At 42.1% G+C, this 23,931-nt stretch overlaps 1 protein-coding gene across 2 annotated transcripts in view; it reads right to left on the bottom strand.

Annotated features, from left to right (window-relative positions):
* Positions 1-21,987, bottom strand: part of jade2 (jade family PHD finger 2) — a 221,814-nt gene extending 199,827 nt beyond the window's left edge. For both annotated transcript variants that reach the window (XM_006785027.2, XM_006785028.2), the window contains exon 1: positions 21,057-21,987. The gene's annotated coding sequence lies outside the window, so the exon portion shown is untranslated. The remainder of the gene's footprint in view (positions 1-21,056) is intronic.
* Positions 21,988-23,931: the final 1,944 nt, after the last annotated feature.

Here is a 23,931-nt window from a genome sequence, read left to right as displayed (position 1 = left end):
TTTTTTATATAATTGAATCTATTTTTAATTTGACTTTTGACTTTCCTTTTGCTGCTTACCCAAAGTGCTGACTAAAACGGCAGCTAAACACGAATTCAATCTTTTATATTATTTTTTGGTGAGCCCCTCTGAATGAAGTACTTGATTGTAAAGGACACTATGACTTTCACATTTCTAGGAGCAGAAAAAAACAAGCATCCTACATTTAATGCTTACGCATCATGGTCACCTATAACTAATGGTTAAAACTTTTATATTCACAAGTCTTTTCTCCGAATTAAGATGCATTTTTTTCACTGTACATAAACGTCATGTATTCATCTGTATCTATTTTGCCTGACAAATGAGGACCCTGTACAAACACACTGAAAGTAGAGCTCAACATTAGCTATTTGCCAATATATCAGTGTAAAAAATCTGATATCGGTCGGGCCTGTTCCCAGTGGAAGGACTCCACCTGGGCTTACCAAGCTATTAATGGACAGAATTTCAAGACCAACCCTCTGTTTTTTGCAGATGATGTGGTTCTTTTGGTTTCAGCAGACACTGACCTCCTGATCACACTGGGACGATCTACAGCCAAGCAGGATTGAGAATTAGCGCCTCCAAGTCTGAGATTATGGTTCCCAGCTGGAAAAGGTTGGATTGCCCACTCCTGGATGAGCTGCTGCCCCAATTGGAGAACATTATCTCAGGGTTAGGTTCAGGAATAACAGAGCAGAGGAGCAGGAGAGTGACCTGCAGATTGGCACAGCATTGGCAGGGATGGGGATGACATACAAATCTACTTTGGTGAAGAGAGAGCCAAGTGTGAAAGCAAAGCTATTGACTTGCCACTCGATTCACAATCCCTCCCTCACCTATGGTCGGGAGCTGTGACTCGTGACAGAGTAAGATCACAGATACAAGCTACTGAAATGGGCTTCCTCTAGAGGGTGTCCAATTCAGACTAGCTTCTCTACTCTCGAGGATTGGGGGTAGCTCCAAGTTGAAATATTTCACTGGGATGCCTCCTTGGTAAAGTTTTGGAGAACAGATTCGGGACATGCTGAAGAGATTATATCTCTCAGCTGCTGGAGCCCCAGCATGCGTTCCTGGAAGAGCAGGGGGTGGTGGCTGGAGAGAGGGGCATCTTCCTTGAGACTCCTGTCACTGTGTTTTTGATCCCAGATAAGGAGCAGATAAGTTGCGAGCAGATTATTTTTAGATTATTTCGTAGGTAATGATGTCTAATCTGATCAAACTAACTGCCATAATATCGAGCCAGCTTACTGTAGCCGTAAAACATACGTGAATATCAACTTGTTAATTAAAACTATTGGAATTAAAAAGAAACGCAAAAAGAAGCCAGCTGGCTTTAAGTGAACAGTGTGATATTTGGCTGCCAGCCACCGAGGGAAATCCCAGCAAAGAGAAACATCCTCATATCATATTTACAACGGCAAAGGCCGAAGCATTATGTTGCAGGAACCTTCAAAAAGCAGATTACAGGACTTTGTTGCCTGATGTCATTTATTATCAGTGCTATGAGACTGTTTTATTTGAGTGCATCAAACAGCCCCATGTTTTATGATGCAGTGCTATGTGTATCAGTCGACAGCTGCAGCACATTTGGATGCATTGTACCGAATTATACTGCATCGATGCATCATTTTAGATATAATGTAATACATGATAATATAGAGCCAAGTAGTCGATTACCCAACAACTTTCCATATCTGTTAAAAAAACATATTATATTTTTAAGGAATAAATGTGAGACAGTCTTTTATGATATGTTTGGATTTAAGATTCTTTATTAAAAAGCAACAGTCAAAAATCCAAAATCCAAACAATCGGAAGCACTGGGAAAAATACTGGGAAGTACTTTCTATTACCCTGTAGCCCAAAAATTATAGATGACTTAAATACTGCTCTATCAGAGCACATTGTTGCATTCATGTGTTTCACTCCATCACAATGCTGTTGGTTTGTGTTGCATTTTGATCCCGTACTATAATAGCTCTGCACTTCGTCAGAGTTGAAGCAGGACAATAGCTGGAGGCAGCCAGCTGTCAGAATCAATGAAACCCTGTTGTACAAAGAGGAGAAGACCATCAAACAGAATGAAATATTTAACTATGTCACGAACTGATGTGATTTGGTGTGGCTAAACAGGTCTGGAAAAAAGGAAGGAATTAAGTTTAGGAAAGAGCAGAGAGAAGGACTGAGGTATCGGGAATTCCAGATCAATACAGCAGAGAGTTCACAGAGCTCGGAAGTTAAACCGACCGGGAGACTATTAAAAAACATTCAGAGGAAGACGGAGGAGCTGCAGAGGCAAACAGCAGTCTGTTAGCCTCGCACAACAGAAATCTGAGTGTAATGACAACAAATAAGTATGAACAAACATAATAAACACACTTAAACCATAAAAGAACTTTAAAGTACATTAAGAACAAACATACCTCATTACCACAACCGTGTTGGAGGGGCTGTGGAGAGGTAAATGTGAATCATTCCCATGTGTTCTGGTTCTGTCCCAAGATTACAAAATTTTGGGAAGATATTCATTTAGTTATAGGTAAAATTCTGGGTTATGCTGTATCTAAGACTTGTACATTATTATATTTTGGTGTCATTACGGGAAATGTGATGAAAGAAGATAGATATATATTGAAAATTATGCTTGCTGCCTGTAAAAAGGCAATTACAAGAAAATGGAACAAGATAGACCCACCATCACAGGACGAATAGATCAAAATTATAGATGAAATACAAACCATGGAACAATTGACCTACAGAATAAGGACTCAGGAAGATCAATACCATAAAAAGTGGGAGAAATGGACTGAGTACATAAACCCAACAGGATAAAGACCAACACATTGATAATGAGAAATGATCAAACTGTAGAAACAAAGAGATCCAACATTTTTTTGTTTGTTTGTTTGTTTTTTGTTATTCTACTTGTTGTATCTATCTTTGTTGTTATTGTTTTGTTTTGTTGTATAGTGTATAGTGTTTAAAGAAAAACAATAAAAAGAAAGTTTAAAAAAAAAGAACTTTAAAGTACATTAAACAAAACCACATTTCCTATTGATCTGGTTCATTTAAAAAAAATGCATCACAACCTGGTCTCCATTTCATCTAATTCAGAATTAGTTAAATTCAGTAACCCAAAAAAAACCAAGCGTACAGGCAAAGAGACGGAGACCACATTCAAACACTCACTCATACACACTGTAGGTGTTGGCATGCTATCCGCTGCCCTGTGGCCCAAGTATGTAACAAAAAAAGAGCCAAAAGAGTTGGTTATGGTTTCTCTTTTTCTCTAATTTTCACCCATTTTGCCTCTTTGCACCACAACAGATATCAGAGGAAACAATCAGAGCGCAACTGAAGTGCAGACTCTCAGCTGTAATTCAAAGGGTTGCCCAAAATTATTGTATTACACAGTGAGGACTTAAGGCTCGAATGAAATTGGACAATTCCCTGTTTCATGAGCCAGATGTGATTTTTTTTTTCTTCATTTGTTCCCATAAATAAAGCTTGTTAAAAGTCTGGAGTTAATTCCAAATGTGGTATTTGCTATTGGAAGCTGTTTCTGGGAACCACAACATCCAGTCACAGGAGGACCAAATGCATGTGAAACAGGCAAATAATTAACTTAATTAATAATAATAATAATAATAATAATAATAATAATAATAATAATAACTCAGACAAAATGCAGGATTATTAGGAATGACCAAATCAGTGGCCGCTGAGCTCGACATCATGACCAACCATAGATGTCCACAGACTCCCACAAAGGTAGATGAGTGCAGGATCCTTTCAATGATTACATTTTTAAGTGATCTGCCCGGGACTACAGACGTAAATGAGCAGTTTTGCTTCAGGAAGGAGGTATATTATTATCCAAGCCCATCATAAAAAGAAGGCTTCTTCACACGGCTCATACTGATGATCACCAGAGTGGACAGAAGAAACTAAGATTAACCTGTACCCGAATGGTGGGAACTTGGAATGGGCTACAAGCCTATGCATAACGCAGTACCTGCAAAACATACCGGCGTCACGGGGATGCAAGGACGTGTGGCTTCCAGTCACATTGGGTTACTATAATTATTGATGGCGTGACAGAAAGCAGAAGCAGACAGAAGCTCTCTGCGGTATATAGAGCTATTCTTTCAGGCATGTGACAGTAGTGATGGAAAATTACCCAAAACATACTGTTAATGTAAACCCAGAAGTTTTTAAAGGTAAGGAAGCAGAATCTTCTTCAGTGGCTGAGCTGATCACATGATCTCAACCTTATCAACTATGTATTTTACAACCAGAGAACAAAACTAAAGGCGGAAAAGCAAACTACAAATGAAGACAGCTACAATAAAGGCCTAGCAATTCATTACAAATTGTGATGTCTGTGGTTTCCAGACATCAGGCAGTCTTAACAAAGTGTTAAAAATAATCAGTTTAATTTTTCCAATTATATTTAAGCCCCTAAAAATAGGGTAGTGTGTATAAAAATGGATGTTATTCCTCAGTGGTTAATTAACTTAGCTTCAATGAATTAAGGCTGAGCGTCTGCACCTTAATTGCATCTTGATTGTTCCATACGAAGGAAAACTACAAAAAACATCCAAAATTTTTCCACATCAAACCGCGTGTCCCAGTTAATATGCAGGAATGGTTTGATTGATCCAGTGGTAATCATCACTTTGCTTAACGTTAAGATGTTACTATCAGCCTTTAAAGTCTGCCTTCAAAAACCAGTCCGGTCTCCTTCAGCTCAGATTAATTCAGATTAGCTGTCATGTGCAATCTAGTCCATATTACTCAAGCAGAATCCACTGGTGTGACTTATTTTTTCCCCAGTTACTCTGGCTGATTACACTTCTGCTGAGATTAAAACTAGGTGGAGCTTTGCTTCGTAATGCTCTGGATACAAATATGTATACGCACACACACGTGTGTTGCGTGTATGTGTGCACGCGCATGTGTCAGTGAGTTAGGTATTAGCTGGTATAAGCCACATTTTCTGTTCATGGTTTTTCTGTCAGCCCAAACCATTTACAGTGAGAAGGTTGACTAATGCATGCTGGGAAAAGCCAAGTTGCCTGGGGAGCTAATTAATTGGCTGACTATGACACTGCTGAGAGCACTGTGTCTGACTGAATGTTTAAAGGGGACTGTCCTCTGAAATGTGCAACATATCAGGCTTGAGAAAAAGGCCGTACGTGGGCAGCGAACAGCAGGTGGGAAAGAAATTCATGATTCAGCTGGTTTTAGCAGTTCATATAGAGTAGAGTAAGCTACAGCACAGACACCAAGTACCAATGCTCCTCAAAGACGAAGGCTGAATTCACATTCGTGCATGTTAGAAGCAAGATTTCAGAAACTTTGAAAGGTGTACCATCGAGTCTGTACAATAAAATCACATTTATTAAAAATGCTCCAGTGCATGCACTCACCAATCTAACTGCACTGTGAAAGCAGCAAGCAAAGGAGGTGCAGCCTGTCAGCTCACATCAAAATGAAGGAGAAAGTACTCCTTGGTGAAATTACCGCAGTTAGTCATAAAAAGCTAAATGTCCCTTAGGTGTTTTTGGGAGTTCGCTTCACTTGTTTAAATTTGTTTGTGACGTTTCTCGCGAGAAGCCGCTGAGAATCTAAAATGGCAAAACCAAAGTAAACAAAGCTTGGGAATTTTCACACACCAAATTAAAAGTTCTTGAATTAAAAGACCAGGGTTTAGTTACCAGAAAAAATAAGGCACAGATAAATATATGATGTAAATTGGTAACCTGTTAAGGCAAGGAGGTCTGATGCCTTCCTAAAACATATGCTACAACGTTTGGGTAGTGAATACAGTCGTCATTCCAAATAATACTATAAGAAACACAGATTTTTGAAGTCATGAAACTCTTATGATCTCCAAAGCTGATAAATGGTCTGTATTTGTATAGCGCTTTACTAGTCCCTAAGGACCCCAAAGCGCTTTACATATCCAGTCATCCACCCATTCACCCACCCATTCACACACTGGTGATGCCAAGCTACATTGTAGCCACAGCCACCCTGGGGCGCACTGACAGAGGCGAGGCTGCCGGCGCCACCGGGCCCTCTGACCATAACTCACGGAAAGTGCACGGCGACACTGCTTTGAGCTGATACAGGCAACAGTAATTCAAATAACTGTTCGTTACAACCAAGTTATGCAGAAGACCATCTCTGAATGCAGCAGAAGACCATCTCTGAATGCAGCAGAAGACCTCACCAGAACAGGAAATTGAGGCTATAGTTTTCAGAGGATCACCAAAATTGGGCAATAGAAGAAGCATGAAAAAAGTTTACTGTCATATTAATATGGACCAAAATCTCTGAGAAATGTTTCCAGTCACAAACAATTCTCAAGGAAAAAGAGGGTTGAACCCAGTAATAGCACAGCATACCTCATAAAGTGACATGAATAAAATCCTAAAGTAATAGGATACATTTAAAAGTAATCAGACCTAATTCTGTGTATGCTAGCACAGGCTTTAAACTCTTTATCCCTAAGAACGTTTAGGAGAAAATTCAAAGACCCAAAGCTGCAAGTTTTATTCATTACCTTAATTCTAAAACCATGTTAACACTTAAAGAAGTTCCCAAAAGTAAAGCTAATACTGACAGCATGCATGGCATCCTGCAGAGTTTCACAGTCCACTCTTGTGATCATTTTATAGAGATCACTGTGTGTCGCTGCAGCCAGTAAAACTTCATCAGCACCGTTATTAAGTGAGCAGATGCTACTACAGCTGAAAACGGGAAATAAGGTGTCATAAAAAAGCACTGTTTGCTTTAGAACATCTTGACAGCAGCATACGGCCCACCTCGGGCAAGAGTAAATGTGTAAAGGTATCGCACTCAGATAGTCAAATCAGATCTGTCAATCACGCCGTGAGTGGGACTGTGCCACCTTTCCACGCTTCAAATTTTCCGTCAGTTTTGTCACTTCCTTTGGAAGTAAGTTTCCTCTAAACAAAAGCAAGCCTAAAACTTTCACATCATTTAAAATAACAAGGGATGCTATAACAACAAAGATTTTTCCTGTAGAGCAGCTGACGGATGATTTCTTTCTGATAACTGAATTAATTATTTCATCTATAAAACTAAAACTGAAAAAAACAAAATTCTAAAAACAAGGAAATAAACCAGGGAAAAGCAGAAAATACATTAAGGAACGTTGAAATAAAGAAATGTGCTCGCTTTGCTTTAAATAGCTTATCAATACTCAAAGTCCACAGCATTTCACTTCCTTTCAACTGAGCGATTGATTGAGGGTCTGAGATTAATCACGGCTAGTTAACCCACGTGTGATCGTGTGCAGCTCGACGCACATTTGCATCGTAAAAGATTATTCGAGTTTTTATTTGGCCTAGTCTGACTTTAAAAAAAAAAGAAAGAAAGTCTCTCTTCTCCGTCCCCCAGCTTCCAGATCTATGATTGGCTGCATCCCATTTGTCATCCTGTCCATCCGTCTGTCTGCCTATAAGCTGGCCATCTGTCTTTCTGTCTGTCTGACTGCTTGACTCTTTGCTTCTCTGCCCGTCTACCCATTTGCCTGCCATCTGTTTAACTGTCTGCAAGTATGTCGCTCCTCTGCTTGGCTGTCTGTCTGTCCCCAGTCAGAGAGAGACAGACTGTGGATGACGGTGCACTTACTTCAGCAGGAAAACACTAGTCGGTGGCCGGTGTCTGTTTTAGCACTGTGCAGCACTTAAGGTCAGCGCAACAACGGTTACCATGATGGCGATCTATTATTAAGAGACTGTAGCTGTAGAAGCCCAGTGAGCGCACACACACACAAACACACACACACACACACACACAGACATACACGTGCAGCCGTCTCTTGAGATGAGCATGCAGTCTGGCTGTCAGAAGAAAACAGATCCATCAACAATAAAAACACATTAAGTGACTGCTGGAACATCTGGGCACGTATGCACGACCTAAGAGAGGCTGGCATACATGCTGGTTTATTATTCATAAAGAGAAACAAGCATATAAAAATGAATAGTTAAACAGTGCAAATGAGCAAGGTGCTCTGCAGCTGCACGCACGTACACGCGCCGAAATGACGCAAGCATCAACAACAACAAAACCCGGGAAGTAAAGCTTCCTGTCATTCAGCACACACGGACACACAAACACAAACAGTTGGCCAGCGCTCAGCACTCCTCGACTTGCCAGAGGTCAGTCGGTTTGATAAAGAATCCTTGCATATAAATTGCTTCATAACAAGCCATCTCTCCGAGGCAGTGCTCCGTGTGCGTGCGGGAGAAGATTTGTGTATTTGTGCATTTAATGTGTGTGTTTATTTGTGTGTCTCATTCGCTATGATCCTAATGTTGTGTGTAGCTTGATTGAACAGAGCAAAGACCTGCCTGCCTGGGGAACAAAGAGCCTAAAAAAAAAAAAATCTTAAAAGCCTTTGGCAACATCCAAACCTGGAGGACGCCGAGCTGCGCCCCTCCCCGCCCACTTACGACTTTCTTCTCTTCCTTCTTTTTTCTTTTACTCGCTTCCTTTCCATCACTCACTTTTCCACCTCTAACCTTATCATTTCTTTCCATCACAGTATCCAATCTCCTTCGCTGCTGCTCTCTGTATCCTCAAGTCCTTGAATTTTATTTATTTTTTCGGTAAATTCCACCTCTCGCTCAGTCACTCTTTGCCTGACGTTTTCTCACTTTCAATCCTCTGTTCAAACCCCGTTTACTGATCACCTCATCAATTCTGACTATTTCCTTTCCTTCATGGCGGTGTGTGTGGGGGGGAGGTAAAAAAATGAGATGCGATGGACAGGAATCAATTAATGAAGTGTGTGTTCCTGTGCAGAGCTAACGCTGCGTGCACAAGCAAGACAACAACTGCTAGAGGGCACGCAGGGAAGACTGCGACGCTTACACTCGCACACATCCAAGTCTATTTTCACTCTCCCCAACCCGTCTCTCATCCATCCACCCACACACACACACACACACACACACACACACACACACACACACACACACACACACACACACACACACACACACAGCTATTTTTGGACAGTCACTGGAGACAAGGTAGGAAAAAGAGAGTTTGACAGGTACAGAGAGAAAGAGCACCAAAGAAAGGAATCACAAAGATTCATAAAGTGAGGCGGGGAGACCAGGGAGAGAGACAGAGATGGAGAAATAGGGCAACTGTTGTGAATGAGCTGAAAGAATCAAAATGTCAGAGTGGGTGTGTACTAGTGTGTGATGTTGGGTATCAAGTATTTACCTCAACATCAAACGTATGTGCATGCACACAGAGACGTATGTGCTCGATAAAAAAAAAAGGGGGAGAAGAGAAAACACACACACACATCAAACATCTTCATCGGGTTCATGCTAACAGGTGTGCAAGAAAGGAGGCGGCGACTAACTCACACATTGCAACATGAAAGGTAGCGAAACACAGTGTATTAGGCTGCGATCCAGCTTTCAACACTGACACTTCAAGTGAGGGGGGGTTTTTTTTGGTGTTCTGTTTAGATCTGTTCTTCACTTCTGTTTAGAAGTGCGACGGGTTAGAACAAGTTTTGTGTGTAGTTCGTTTATTTGGACGTGTCACTCCCATCTGTGATTTATCTGGCATTAAGATGTTAATAATCTTGGCAAACATGGGGACTCAATGGCATCACTGTGTGAAAAAATATAACTGGAAGCTATGCTAGTTTAGACTACCAAGGATGTGTAATGCAGCAATTTTGTTCTGGCGCATACGGTAAATTTGTCGCAAATGATTGATGATTGATCAAAAATTTAATTTGTCAAGTAAACATTCAGAGGGAACATTTCAATTTTGGTCCTGAGAAAAGCTGCCACGGAATTTTGTGTAGGCACTCGTGATTCTGGAAGGATGGTGCGCCTACGGTTTTTGGTAGTAGTTTATTCTGCGTGGCACCGATTCAACAAGGTGCTGGAAACATTCCTCAGAAATTCTGGTCCGTGATGAAAAGTTCCTGTTCCTCCACATCCTAAAAGTGCTCCACTGGACTGAGAGCTCATGATTGTGGAGGCCGTATGAGTACAGTGAACTCTTTGTCCTTTTCAAGTTTGAGATGATTTAAGCTTTGTGACATGGTGCGTATCCAGCTGGAAGCAGCCATCAAAACATGGTTACACTGTGGTTACACTAAATTCTAGCCCTACTATCTGAATGCTGCAGCACAAATTAACACTCATCAGACCAGGCAACCTTTTTCCAGACTTCTCTTGTCTACTTTTGGTCAGCCAATGTAAATTATAGCCTCCTTTTCCTCTTTTGAGCTTACAGGAGTGGCACCTGGTGTGGTCTCCTGCTGCTGTGGCACATCTGCTTCAAAGTGCGATCTCTTCTGTGTGCCTTGGTTGTAACGAGCAGTTACTGAGTTACCGTTGCCTTCTTATCACCTTCAAACACTCTAGCTATTCTCCTCTGACTTCTGGCATCAACATCGCCCAGAGAGGTGCGACTCACTGGACTTTTTCTATTTTTCAGACCATTCTCTGGAAACCCTAGGGACGGTTGTGGGGAAAGTAACAGTAGATGAGCGGTTTCTGAAATGCCAAGACCAGCAAATTCTGGCACCAACAACCATGCCATCGCTTAAGTCATTTTTGTTGTTAGCATGTGATTGGCTAATTAGAAATTTGCCAATTGAGTGTATCTCAATAACATTTCAACAAATCTTCATGCAAGCCCTTTGTCTAGGGGTGATCGTGGCTCAAGAGTTGGCAGTTTGTCTTGTAATCGGAAGGTTGCCGGTTCGAGCCCCGTCTCCGACAGTCTCGGTCGTTGTGTCCTTGGGCAAGACACCTCACCCGTTGCCTACTAGTGGTGGTCAGAGGGCCCGGTGGCGCCAGGGTCCGGCAGCCTCTGTCAGTGCGCCCCAGCACAGCTGTGGCTACAATGTAGCTTGCCATCACCAGTGTGTGAATGGATGGATGACTGAATGTAGTGTAAAGCGCTTTGGGGACTAAGTAAATCGCTATACAAATACAGGCCATTTACGCACTAACTTTTTAACTAGTGTCACTGTCAGTTCAAAACATCCAGTACTTTGGGATATTACAATCGGCAAGCATTAAACTTAAAGTACTGCCTTGTGCGTGTATGTGTAAGCAAAGCCTCAAATAGCTGCTAGCATGGCTGCAGACCATCATGGTAACACATGAGGTATTTAAAGCAAGTTTTTCATTTGTCCATCCTCACACGTCAGAAGGAACAGATACGTACATATCTGCTGTAATCAATACAGCTGTCCGCGCAGACTGTGCACAGGCTCGTGCTTCACTTCCTTTGGTGGCTCAAACTCAATAATGTGACCAAAAGCATCCTGTATAGACAGTGACAGGAAACTAGAATTTCCTCCTCCATCCTCTAGGAGTTGAGTTGGACTCCTTGTGTTTGTGCAGTCTGTACCCTTTCCAGGGTTTTATGGTGGTGAGAAGGTCATGTGAAGGCAACATCTAAAAGCTGCTTCAATATTATGGTATAAGTCTGCTAAAATGGTGCTGCTAACTTTCAGCTCTTGGAGATAGACGTATATTCTGGGTTTAGGATATCTAAGAAACTAGCTTTCAGCATTTCAACAAAAAAAGGAATAAGTTGTGGATCAGTTATTCAATACATTTTTTAAACACAGGCCGCTGTATAGTGCAACCCACTGATACAGTGAGAGCTCCATCACAAAGGTAGAAAACCACCAATAAACCTGAAGTGAAAAAGAAAACAAACAGCAGCACACAGCAGTACTCAACATCTCAGCCGGAAACTCCATGCGCTCACGACCTCACTCGGTAATACACACCTCCACCCCTTCACATCTAACTGACTGTTAGGCTCAGAGCCACTTAAGAGCAGTCATGAGTCACTCTCTGATGCTGATATCACCATCACCATTCCCATCAGCCCTCTCCCCTGTGGTCCCCCTCCCCTCCCGCTGAACGCTCCGTGGGGATCCACCGAATGGAAGGAAACTTGCTACTCATGTCAAATACAGAAGACTGTTGTCTCCGTAAAGTGAATTAGTTTTCTGGTATTGCTCTCAGGGGAGCAAAGCTTCCCTAAGTGAAGCGTAACATAAGAGAGAAGCAAAAGACAAAGACCCCCTGCCAGCAGTAGCATGGTTTAAATGAAGAACGTTAACGATGCTAGAAACGACAGTTTGTAAAGGCTTCTAAAGGAATATTGTTTCCATTTCATGATTACGATTTAGGTGCTTTATTAGTAACTTTATTTTTTCCTATTATGATTTTTTCCTTTCCCTTTTTCCTCCACTGACACGTACCAATCCACTGGTTGAATGTACTTTGGCAGCCATAAGAAAAGCAGCTTCAGTATTTTATAAACTCAGGCGACTTGATCAATATATCAGCTTTTGACAATTGATGTCTATTGCACACTGATTTATTTTCGTACCCAAATTATATGCCCTTGATTCATTTTCATAACAGGATACCACCTACATCAGCGGTCCCCAACTTTTTTTGCGTGACGGACCAGTTTAATGTCAGACAATAGAAGCTGACGCAGATAAATACAACTAAATAAAATGATACGACCAAGACAAAAACTGTAGTAGTTTGTAAATATAATAAAGAAAACGCGAATTCACTATGTAATTGTATAACTTTATTAGCAGCACCCTCCTGAAATGAGCCAATAACATTAAAATTAACATCATCCTCTCTGCTCCTTAATGCTCTCTGGTCGCTATGGTAACGCTTAAATGTTTCTTTCAAAATAAGATACGAAACTACAACACGGGAAAAGACTCAGGGAAACAAAGTTATTGATAAAAACCCTGAAAACCATAAATTTCAACTCTTGTGGCCCGGTACCAAACAACTGACGGACCGGTACCGGGCCGTGGCCAGGGGGTTGGGGACCGCTGACCTTGATGACAAGAAAACTGTGGTGGGTGCAGAGGCACTACATCAGGGAAAGCAGGGTAACCAAGACGAGCAGTGCTTGCCTAGTCAAATATAAAAATACACACCACTTAAAACACACCAAAGGGAAAGCAATCTCTCACAAAAATGACATCACATCCACGCAAGCTGTGCTTTGGTGCTCTTTTGGCAGCTTGTACAACTCTCATTATTGATAACCTTGTGCATTTGCCATTGCCATCACAGCTATTTTCAAAATGGACAAGCTTGAGGAAAGACTGCGCGATCAAATTCGGCCGTAGAAGCAATTATAAGACACATATGTGGAAGCACAGGCATTCCCAGATGGGACAGGGCTCATGGAGGGAGATGTGTAAATGAGTTACAAACTGCTTTGTTTACATCCTTAGGATTACAACCAAAAATAGCAAAATGGGCTTGTACAAATGAACATATCAGAATCAAAATCAGACAATCACACCCACGTAATTCAATAATTGGCCAGCATTGCAGTGTTGACAAAGTAGGTAGGGTTATAAAATGCTTTCTAGGAATACCTTACACAATAGCTCAGTCTAAAAATAGCTGCCTGACAGATAGACCATACCTGAAGCCTTTGATCTCACATATACCTTGTAGCATTACGCACATACAAACTAGTTTACTTTATGCATATCATTACCTCAAGCAGCTTCCCTCGACAGTGTCTGTCTCTAAGTACAATGCTCATGCTAGCTATAAAGAAGCAGTTAAATCCTTAAGGGAATCTGTCTCAGTAAAACAGTGTTAAATAAACTCGGGAAGTAAATAAGGAAACTCTGAGGACGGCAGCAGAAGAGAGGAAGTGCGCTTGCGTTATGAAGAGGGAATAAATGGAGCAAAAGAGAAAAACCTTTACACACACTTAACGCTGCTACACCAAATGTGCACGCACATATATGCACACAAACCTGAGAGGCGTTGGGCCAAACAAAAGAGCCACAGAAATCAAATAGATTTCCTTTATCACCTTGCTGGCTCCAGCCACCAGAACATTAACACAATATTTATTGATGCTGCCACTGCTCCTGCTGCTGCCGCTGCATTATGGGAGCAGGGATGAGTGAGCGAAAAACAGAAAGATAGGAGAGAGAATGAAAGGGAATTTAAAAAAAAAAAAAAAAAAAAAAGCGGGAACAAGGCTGAGGTCCAAATCATTTTCTAACTAAGCCTCCCGCTCCATCTCCTAAAATCTGCTGACAAACAATAAAGAAGGTGAATCGGAGCCAGGGAGCCTCGGGCTCTGCCAAAAACCCGGGAGGAGAAAGAGCAAAAGGGGACGACAGGTGGGAGGAGGGAAGGTGGGAGGGAGGGAGAAACACAGAGAGATGGAAGGCTGATCCAGAGCTCCCGTCTCCACTGCCATCGGGAGTTCATTAGCCTTTGGAAGGAAGGACGACAAGGACAGAGATTGAGGATGAGCACTCTGCCCTTCACCCTCTAGTGACCCCGACTACCTGCGCCCCCCATCCTTTACCCCACATCTTGTCTTTCATCTTCTATTACTACCTTTCTCCTCCCTCTGTCGCTGTCTTCGACTACCTCCTCAACAACTCATCACCTTTGTTCTGCCTCTCTTTTAAGTTTATCCTAATTTTCTGGCAGTTCAAAACACACATGTAGCATCTCGACACATGTACATTAAACACAAATAAGCGCAGTAAAGGCTTATTTTCCTCTCCAATCACCGTGCGTTCCTACAGCAAAGGAAGGCCTGACATACTGTTTCTATCTGTTGTTTACTCCCCTCGCTCAGCACACAAACATACACATAGCTACTCCTGAAACTCTTCCCATCAGGAGCTCAGGCGGCATCTGTCAGCCTGTCCATCAATGTGCTTACAACTAGACTTTTATTTTTATTTTCTTCCCCTGGAAATAAGAGTAGGAGGTAGAGAGAGAGAAGAGAATAACCCAGCAAACCAGGAAGAAAAGGGAAAATGTGTCTAAGGCATAATAACACATTTTAAATGTTTCTGCTTCATACATTTTTAACTTTGTGCACGAGTCACCTGAGACTCTACAACTGTGGGGTTCGCCTCTATTTTCAGAAATCACCCTACATCTTGTGTGCTTAAAACTAACTTAAATATTTCACAGATTTTCACAGATATACTATATTACTTAAACATATGTACATAAAATATGCATCTCTTAGTACAGCTGATGTAGTTAAAAGGGTCCTATTATCCCCATTTTCACTTGCCTCGAGTTAGTTTGCATAATTTACAGATCAAAATAATCCTCATTAAATTAGGCCTTGGTGCAGCACCATGCAACCCTCCCTTTAAGCTAATTGGCTGCCCCTTCTAAACAAAAAGTCTGAACATTAAATAGATGAGGCTTCTCATAGTCAAAGTTTTGTGCCCGAAGATATCTTACGGATATCTGCTGCCTTTGTAAATTCAGGGCCACTCGAATAGGTTTTGCCAAATACCCTTGCTCTTATTTTGACAGTTCAGTCGCTGCATACAGCAGTGGCCCCTCAGACAAACTCCAATTCTACCTTCTTGGACCGCAGCTGGTCATGATATACTCCTCTGGAGATCCACTGTGAGCAGGAGGGTCACCCTAACCAGAGCCTGCAGCAGGTCGACAGCTAGTGCTGCTACTCTGTAGTCCTCTGAGGCTACAGAGTAGAACAAGGACTAGCTCCACCAGCTGCAGTCCAAGACGATAGCACTGAAGTCTGTCTGTAGGATGAGGAACTTATTGCAACAGATTCTTTTTGTTCTCTGCTATTTATTCTGAAAAAGCATATATGGGATTACATATTACTTCGGTTAATAAAGGGTGGGTGAGCTTTCTTTCGTGTGCATACACAAGCGTGCATGCCCTGCTTTGCTACTGCACCAGTTCTGTGGGCAACACAAGCATAATCCCTCATTATTTGAAACTTCGGGCTGGTTTACAGTACCAGAAAAAAAGGATAAAGCAATATGTGCTAATACCTGGGTGATACCACTATAAAAATAATTATAGTGAACTAGCCAATATAAACTCGACAGAAGTCATTCAAACCATGTTTTGACAGTCAACACGAAAGGCCAATGACAACGAGGGCAGCACAGTGCTGAACCATCGATGTGATGGGTATAGAGTTAGAGCCATAACAGGTTAGACTAATGCATCCAGCAGCCGCACACGTGCTAATGTTTGGGCCACTGCAGCTGTACACAGTATGCAAGTATGTCAGGAGTGCGAGCGACACTCCAACATCAGATCTGTGATCCGGTCACACGTCTAGTTCATATATAATCCTGACTGTCCACTTCGTTGAGACAGTCCTGCCATAAGAGGACCAGAGCTGAATGAACAGCTCATTTTTGCTTATTTTCTCCTTTGTTTACATGTGAATGTTTCTTGAATTTACCTGCTTTGCTTATTTTAAACTAATCAAATAATTAATTTTTCCATTTTGTTTGTGTTCTCCCGTAAGACTTGAAGCTTTCGACCGGTCAGACCTACATCTGTGGTTTCACGCAAAATTTCCAAACAAGCAAAGATCCCAGGTTCAGTCTGTCACAAATCCTTTTGGAGCTGCATGGGAAAGGACATCCAGGGTAAAAAAAAACAAAAAAACAAAAAAACAATAGCAGGTTCTATATATACCTAAGTTTTTTTTATTTAAAATATAATTTTATAATGCTCTACATTATAGTGTCTGCCAGCATATCAACAACATTTCAACTAAAACTGAACTTAGAAATAATGAGGAACTTTTAAGTTGGACAGAAATAGTCATTTCACTGATATGAAAAAATGATAATAACACGTTTTTTTCCATATTGCTCCCAGCACCAATACTGTTAATGATATAATCATCAACTAGTGTAGTTTGAAAAGGCTTTCCTGTAAACTGTAACAAAAAAAAAAAAAAAAAAAAAAGCATCATTAATTTTTCTGAAAAAACATCTGGTGCACCGCAGCATCCACTGCTCTCATTCAGTCAACAAGGGACAGGTTTTGCAGACCAAACAGTTAGGAAGCACATTCCAATTACTCCTGCGAAAGTCTTCTCTTGAAATATGTTCCACATTTTCCTCCTCGCCAGTGTTCTGTGCAGGTGTGCAGACTTTGCAATTATCCCTTAATAACAAGGCTGACTCACAGTGACACGAGAAAAAAAAAATGTAAAAATGAAAACACCCCCTCTCCCCTTGAAGTCTGACGTCATCTCCTGCTCACGGAACAGCAGGTTAGCATGCACACGCACAAGAAGCCGCTAATGAGGTTCTAGGCCGCAGCGGGGTCATCTGCTTCGAGCAAACACTGACAGAACACATCAGGGTAATGCATAAAAACATGCCTGCGGCATTTAAGCTAACACATGGTTGGTTTCGTGCTGCAAAACCTCTAAGACACGACAAAAATCTGTGCAGGACAAACTAATTAACACAATCTGAACTAAGCTAAACTGTAATTGAACTAATGGCAACTCCACATATGAATTTATTCTGAATAAAACATTAAAGTTTTTGTTGTTAAAAGTATTTTTCTACTTTCCTGATTTTTTAGCATATTTGTCTTAAATTTGTCATCATCAGACACATTTTAATATTCCAGTTAAATACAAAATACAGCTTTTAAATGCTGATTTCATTTATTAAGAGTTATCCAAACCTGAGATATCCAAGGTTAATTATCCCACTCCTCATATTAAATCATGAAAAAAAATGATTAACCATAGTGTTTTGGAAAGCTGAGTTCAACTTTACAAGCAGCTGCCAGTCTTAGTGCCAGACCTGTTGAGCATTTCTAAGACTTTATTACTTCAATAAACCACAGTGACAGTCAACAGTGGTATTACCTTCCCAGTAATGGTCCACCTACCAAATGAGCTCATCAACGACTCATCCAGGTTGTCATAAAAGAACCCAAACAACATCTAAAGGACTGCTGGTCTTATTTGCCTCACTTAAGGTCAGGTCATATCAACAGTCAAACATGGTGGCGGTAGTGTGATGATGTGGGGCTGCTTTGCTGCTTCAGGACCTGGACACTTTGCTGTAACTGATGATCACACCAGCAAGTTCACCTCTGAATATCTCAAAAAAAAACCAAAAGAAACAAAATGAATGTTTTGGAGTGGCCCAGTCAAAGTCCGGACTTAAATCTAATTGAGATGCTTCGGCACGACCTTAGACAGGCTGTTCATGCCGAATTAGCTTCGAATATCTCTGGAAAGAAGAGTGTGCCAAAATTCCTCCGCGGTGATGTAAAAGACTATCATTGGTGAGTATCTCAAATGCATGATTGCAATTTATGCTGCCAAGGGCGGCGGTGGCACAGCCAGTTATTAGGTTTAGGGGGCAATTTTTACACAGGGTTGGTTTTGAATGATCTTTTTTATCCCTTAATAAATTAAATCACCATTGAAAAACTTAAAAAAAAATTACTCTGATCTTTGTCTAATGATAAACGTTTGAATGTGACAAGTATGCAAAAACGAAGAAGTCTGGAAGGGGGCAAATACATAAATAGTGCTGTGAAAAAGTATGTAGGAAATACAAAGTAACAATAATAATGAAAAAAATTAAGAATGTTTAATCGTCTCAAACAACAAAAAATTTCAGCTGAACAATTACAGTATTGTGACACAGATACACAAATCCTCCTCAGCTAGTAGCCCACATGCTGCTGGGTTAGTTAGTTGGTTACTAAGCAGATCAGAGCAGAGAGCTATGAACATGACAGCTAGCCAACACGCCTGAAGGCAGCCATACACACACACGCTCAGCTGGTTCCCATCCTTCCTATACGACAAATCTCCAAATCTAACTCTTAAAAAAAAACCAAAACAACAACAACAAAAACTATACACGCTTTCGCAGCCTTCATCAGCGATGTGCGTAAAAACATCCATTTGTGTGTGTGTGTGACGGATTGAGGGTACGGTTTAAGTGACGTCAGCCGTCCATTCATGAACAACATCTCTCCTCCTCCACCTCATCATCACCTACGTAGCCAGCTAATGCGATACAACACACCACGTGGGGGACCTTACCCCCTTTTCCAGCCAATCAGAGCTGAGCGCTTAACGCAGCAGACACTAATACTCACAGACACACACGCAACACTACACCCACGCCTAGACACACGTGTGAGTACGGGCACATGTGAGGCTTAAAAGGTCTGCAAATGACATAGTGTGAAGGGAGTGGCGGCACGATGGATGGATCGATGGATGGATGATGGAGAAGTTGGTGGAGAAAAGCACAGAAGAGTGGATGGAGTACAGAAAGAGAGGGAGAGTTGAATGAGATGGAGCCATGGAAGATGAAGAAGCAACTGAAATACAGATGACTGGCTGGAGGGCTGTCATCAAAAATGTGGAAGCAAAATAACAACAGCACTCATCCCCATTCGTTGATTTTGTAAACAACCACTGTCTCTAGGCGAGCGAAGAGAGACCCGAGGGGGGGATGGTGGGGAGCGGGAGAGAAATGAGCACGAGTGAGAACAAGATAGCACTGCATCAGAAAAAGATTAAGAAGGGGATAGAGGGATAGAGAGAGAGCTGTTATACCCCCACACACCGTGACTCATCTCCGGTTTCATACCCAGCGGGAGGAGGACGGTTGTGTGTCTGTGTTTGTGTTTGTGTGAGGAAGACAATCTGAGGTGAAGGTATGTATGTGTGCGCATCTGCGTAATCGCTACCTGCATCCATACTTGAGGATCAGAGTAGGCATGAAGCACGTGGAGTTGTTGGCATATGTGCACAGGTCTTGCTTGCGAGTGGCGATGATGATGATGATAATGATGCACATGTGTATGTGTGTGAGGAAGGGTAGGTGGGAGGGTAGGCTGTCACTACTGGGAACATTTAACAAATCTCCAGACAATTCAAACTAAATTGATTCAACGCTAGAGCCACTTCAGCCTTTCTGAACTGAAAGAAAAATTGATAAATTGCTCCATCCGTTAATAATTAGCACTAATAGGCAGATATACTTGTGTTCTTTGGAGGTTCTCCAGGTAAATGTTGAAGAGTAGGTGGCCACCAAAAAAAAAAAAAATCACACAGGAGGCAAATGCCCCAGTTATAACCCATTAATCCTGCAGACATCTGACTTGCAGCATCACCATCTGCATCCACGTGTCATGTCCTGGTGGTGTTGTTGTTTCCCCCCCTCCAGGTATGAATGCATCTGCCACACTCAGAGAGAGCTCTGACTTAGAGGTAAACAACAGCCCCCCCCTTTTCTGACGCCAGCTAGATCAGCACAGCACGAAGCAGGAGGAAGGGGGTGGGGTGAAGGGGGCAGAGAGAAGTTGCTCTAATTCCTTGATGTGTGTATGTCTGCGTGCCCAGCCTTCCTAAAAGCAGTACAGCTTCCGCTGGTCCCTTTTGCCCGATCCCCCCTCCCTCCATTTACCGAGCAGTGAAGAAACCTGCAAATCCCCAGGGCCCGCAAATTGTTTGGTGCCACCAACACCCCAACCCCACCCCATCCCAGACCACCTCCTCTCTTCACAACTTCACCTCATGCGCCTCTCCATGCGTGCGACCCTCAACACCCCCGCAAGTTTTCTTTTTTTCATTGTTTATATTTAAAATATCCCACACGACTCACCCCACTGCCGCGAACAATTGCGCCCCCCAAAAAATATAAATACATAATAACAACAATAACCACACTCTTGGATACGCTCCAACTAACCAGCTCGCACTCTTTTGATTCCCACGGGGGGAGCTGGCTCGTTCGCGTCACATTTTTCAAGCACAACAACATGGCCCGAGTTTCCCCGGTTAATTTCATGTCCCTGCAGTGAGTGCACCGGCTCTGCTTTCAAAGGCGCTGTTTGTCTTTTCTTCACTGCAACACGTAAAGCGCATATCCCCACGCCTCACCCACGACATCGCCACCTCTCCAGGACCCGTTTGCCCCGCTCACTGGCGGAGCGCCACAGCCGCGACTGTGACTCGCAAGTCCGCTGCGAGAAAGTCCGTACACAGCTGCTAGCCTAGCTCTGATATAGCACTAGCAGCAGCAGCAAAGTGGACTTCGGATGTTTATTTTCTTCTACTTTTATTTATTTATTTTTTTACTAAATCAGCGTTATTTCTTATTTTACCTTGATCGCTGTCTGCTTCGGGTACAGAGACGTCCTCAATCCTGGACGGCGGGCGATTCCCAGAGATTAGGAGATCATTGGGAGCCAGGCACATGTAGTTCAACAGCGGAGGCGGTTTAGGACTAATTCAGCGTGCCCACTCGGTGCCCTGGCAGGCTGTTAGCAGTGCAGCTAAAAAAGCTGGCTCCTGGTCCACGCTAGGTGACAGGACTGTCCCTTCCCCTCCCCTCCCCTCACCTCACCTCTCGGTGTGTTGACAGCGCGTCAGCTCTGCAAAGACCTACGACCGAGTCCAAATCCGAAATAAAAATCCCCCCCCAGCCAAAAAAAAGTGGCAGCCAGGATGAGATACAGCCTCCACAAGTCAATAACAAACAGAGCGGGTGCAGCGGCCGGTCCTGCTACCGTTCACGGCGTAACGGGCTGCGAGGTGCGCACAACATAGCGCTCACAGGAAAGCGTGTCGCATTTTGCAAAAAGCAACCCCAAACGTGGTGTCAAAATCCGACTGTTTTCCTCTCCGGTGCCAGCCGCACGGGAGGAGGAGCAGGAGGAGAAGCGAGGATTTAAAAAGAAAACGAAATAAAGAAAAAGAAAAAAGGGTCTGCTTTATTTCCAAGCGATGAGTCAGTAAAGATTGCAAGCCAGTTTCGCAACGTCCCCTTCCTTCAAAAATAAAACACAGCGCTCTCTCCTCCTCGTCTTCTTCACTTGCTCCGGTGCCTTGCCTCGCTTCCACTCCTCTGCCCGGTGCTGTGTACGTGCACACCGCTCTGCACAAATGCACAGGCGGGTCTTCTCTTGCTAGCCCTCTCCCTCCCACCCCCCGGGAAAGAAAAAAAAGAAAAAAGACAACACAGAATGAGAGAAAATCAGCTCTTATCATCAGCTTGAAAACTCTTTTGGCGCCATATTTATGGCGTACTTTCAATTCACTGTTACCGCAAACTGCACTTCCTACTCTGACAAACGCTAGATTACTGCGCCTCGGAGAGGAGATCGTGGGGATTGAACCTCCCTTCACCTGCCAGTTCTGTCACAGTGATACAGCATTACTGTATGGAAGAAAGTTATGTAATGCAATCACACGCGCGCGCGCACACACACACACACACAAAACACATCTCAGCTATTTTAAATTATAAATATTATCCTTAAGAATTAATAGATGACTCATCCGTCAATGCACATTTGGCTATATGAGCTCCGAGAGATGTATAGTTTTTTGAGCTGTGTCTAAGTTATTATCATATCCCTAAAAAAAAGTAGCTTCTTCATTCATAGGAAGAAAAATAAAACTGTTAAAAAAATATCTGACAAAGTGCTGCCGACCTAAACCTTCTCTGTATATGAAAAGATAACCAAACATCAACAACAACAAGGGCTGACATGTGACTGCAATAACTGGGTTTAGGAGAGAGTTTAGAGCCTGAGTAAAGTGCACTTGAGCAATAGTTCTCTGGATGGTTTTCCTTGGACACTGGTTGCTTTTTTTACTCATTTCCAGTCCAGTCCTTGTTCCTTACGATTTTCAGAAGCTACTTAACACTGACATATGAATCACTGAAAGCATAAAAAGGCTCCTAACTAATGGGATGAACCAATGTTGTGTCTACACAGAACAGAGAACTCAGCAAAGAACCAATTATACATTGTATCTTTAGGCACTTTTTTACTAACTGTGACAAAGCATATATATTTTCCCATTTCTTTTATTTAATACTTGTAAAATTCCAACGCTAACACAGTTATAAAGGCATAAAATAGCATTTAGGCAGCAATAAGGTGATTCTTAAAGAGGTTTTAGCTGAAAACTTAGCATATCTAAGCACGGTGTGCAGTGTCAATTAATGGCAGACCTGAAAACTACCTATAGCAGTTCCTTTTATTTTATTTTATTTTATTTTATTTTATTTTATTTTATTTTATTTTATTTTATTTTATTCAGAGATCTGACACAGTGGTACACTGGTAGATCCTGCATTTTTAGCTGATCACTGAAGCCTCCTCAGAGATGATGTCAGTTAAAAAGGTGGCTGTCAAGAAGTCTTTCTTAAGGAAAGGAAACAGAGAGAAAAGACTAAAGTATCCCCACACAAGCCCTGGTCTGAAAATCAGTGGCAACAGGTCTGATGGAGTGGTGAATCCAGATGGGAAACGTTTGATTTAAATCATCAGTGAGTGATTACTGCAAAACACAATGAAGGCTCTGCGATGGTTTTAGAGCTGCATGTCAGGTAGTGGTGCTGGGGATCTTGTCAAAATTGATGTGATTATGAAATCTGAAAAGTACCATCAGACTTTGACATCAGAGTACCATCTGCTAACAGCTTCATCTGTCAATATGACAATGATCCCAAACACACTGTCAATGCAGTAAAAGCATTCATGGATACAAAAGCATAAATTGGAACACTATCGGTCATGGATTGGCCTCCCCACAGCCCAGACCTCAACATTGTTGAAGCAGTTTGGGATTAGCCAACAGCTAACGCCCAAAGAAGAGGTAATACCGAATTCTTGCCATCACCATTAACTGCTTTCAAAGTTACTGGCATCTGGTGCTTTACTTCAAAGTGAGAAACTCTTTAACTCTAAGTGATAATATCTCTCCACAAGTGATTGATTTGCACACAGTGATCCATAGGAAATGGCTGGCAAGTAAATTACTTTCCTTCACATTTTCTCTAAAATCTATATTTAAAGGGGAAGAGGGTGTTTGATCAATGCGCAGTCTACTCCCATCTACTGTCTCTAAATCACTGTCCTCCTCGGCTGTTATCAAGCAGGATTCGATTATTTATTTTTGCCCCTCTCTTACAGTCTTTTGCGAAGTCATTTGAGGTGCTCACAAGCGAATCTGTCTTCATTTCCC

Source organism: Neolamprologus brichardi, chromosome 10 (genome assembly GCF_056152115.1).
Source record: "Neolamprologus brichardi isolate AB-2024 chromosome 10, ASM5615211v1, whole genome shotgun sequence".
Lineage (NCBI taxonomy): Eukaryota > Metazoa > Chordata > Actinopteri > Cichliformes > Cichlidae > Neolamprologus > Neolamprologus brichardi.
This window is presented reverse-complemented; position numbering and strand designations above follow the sequence as displayed.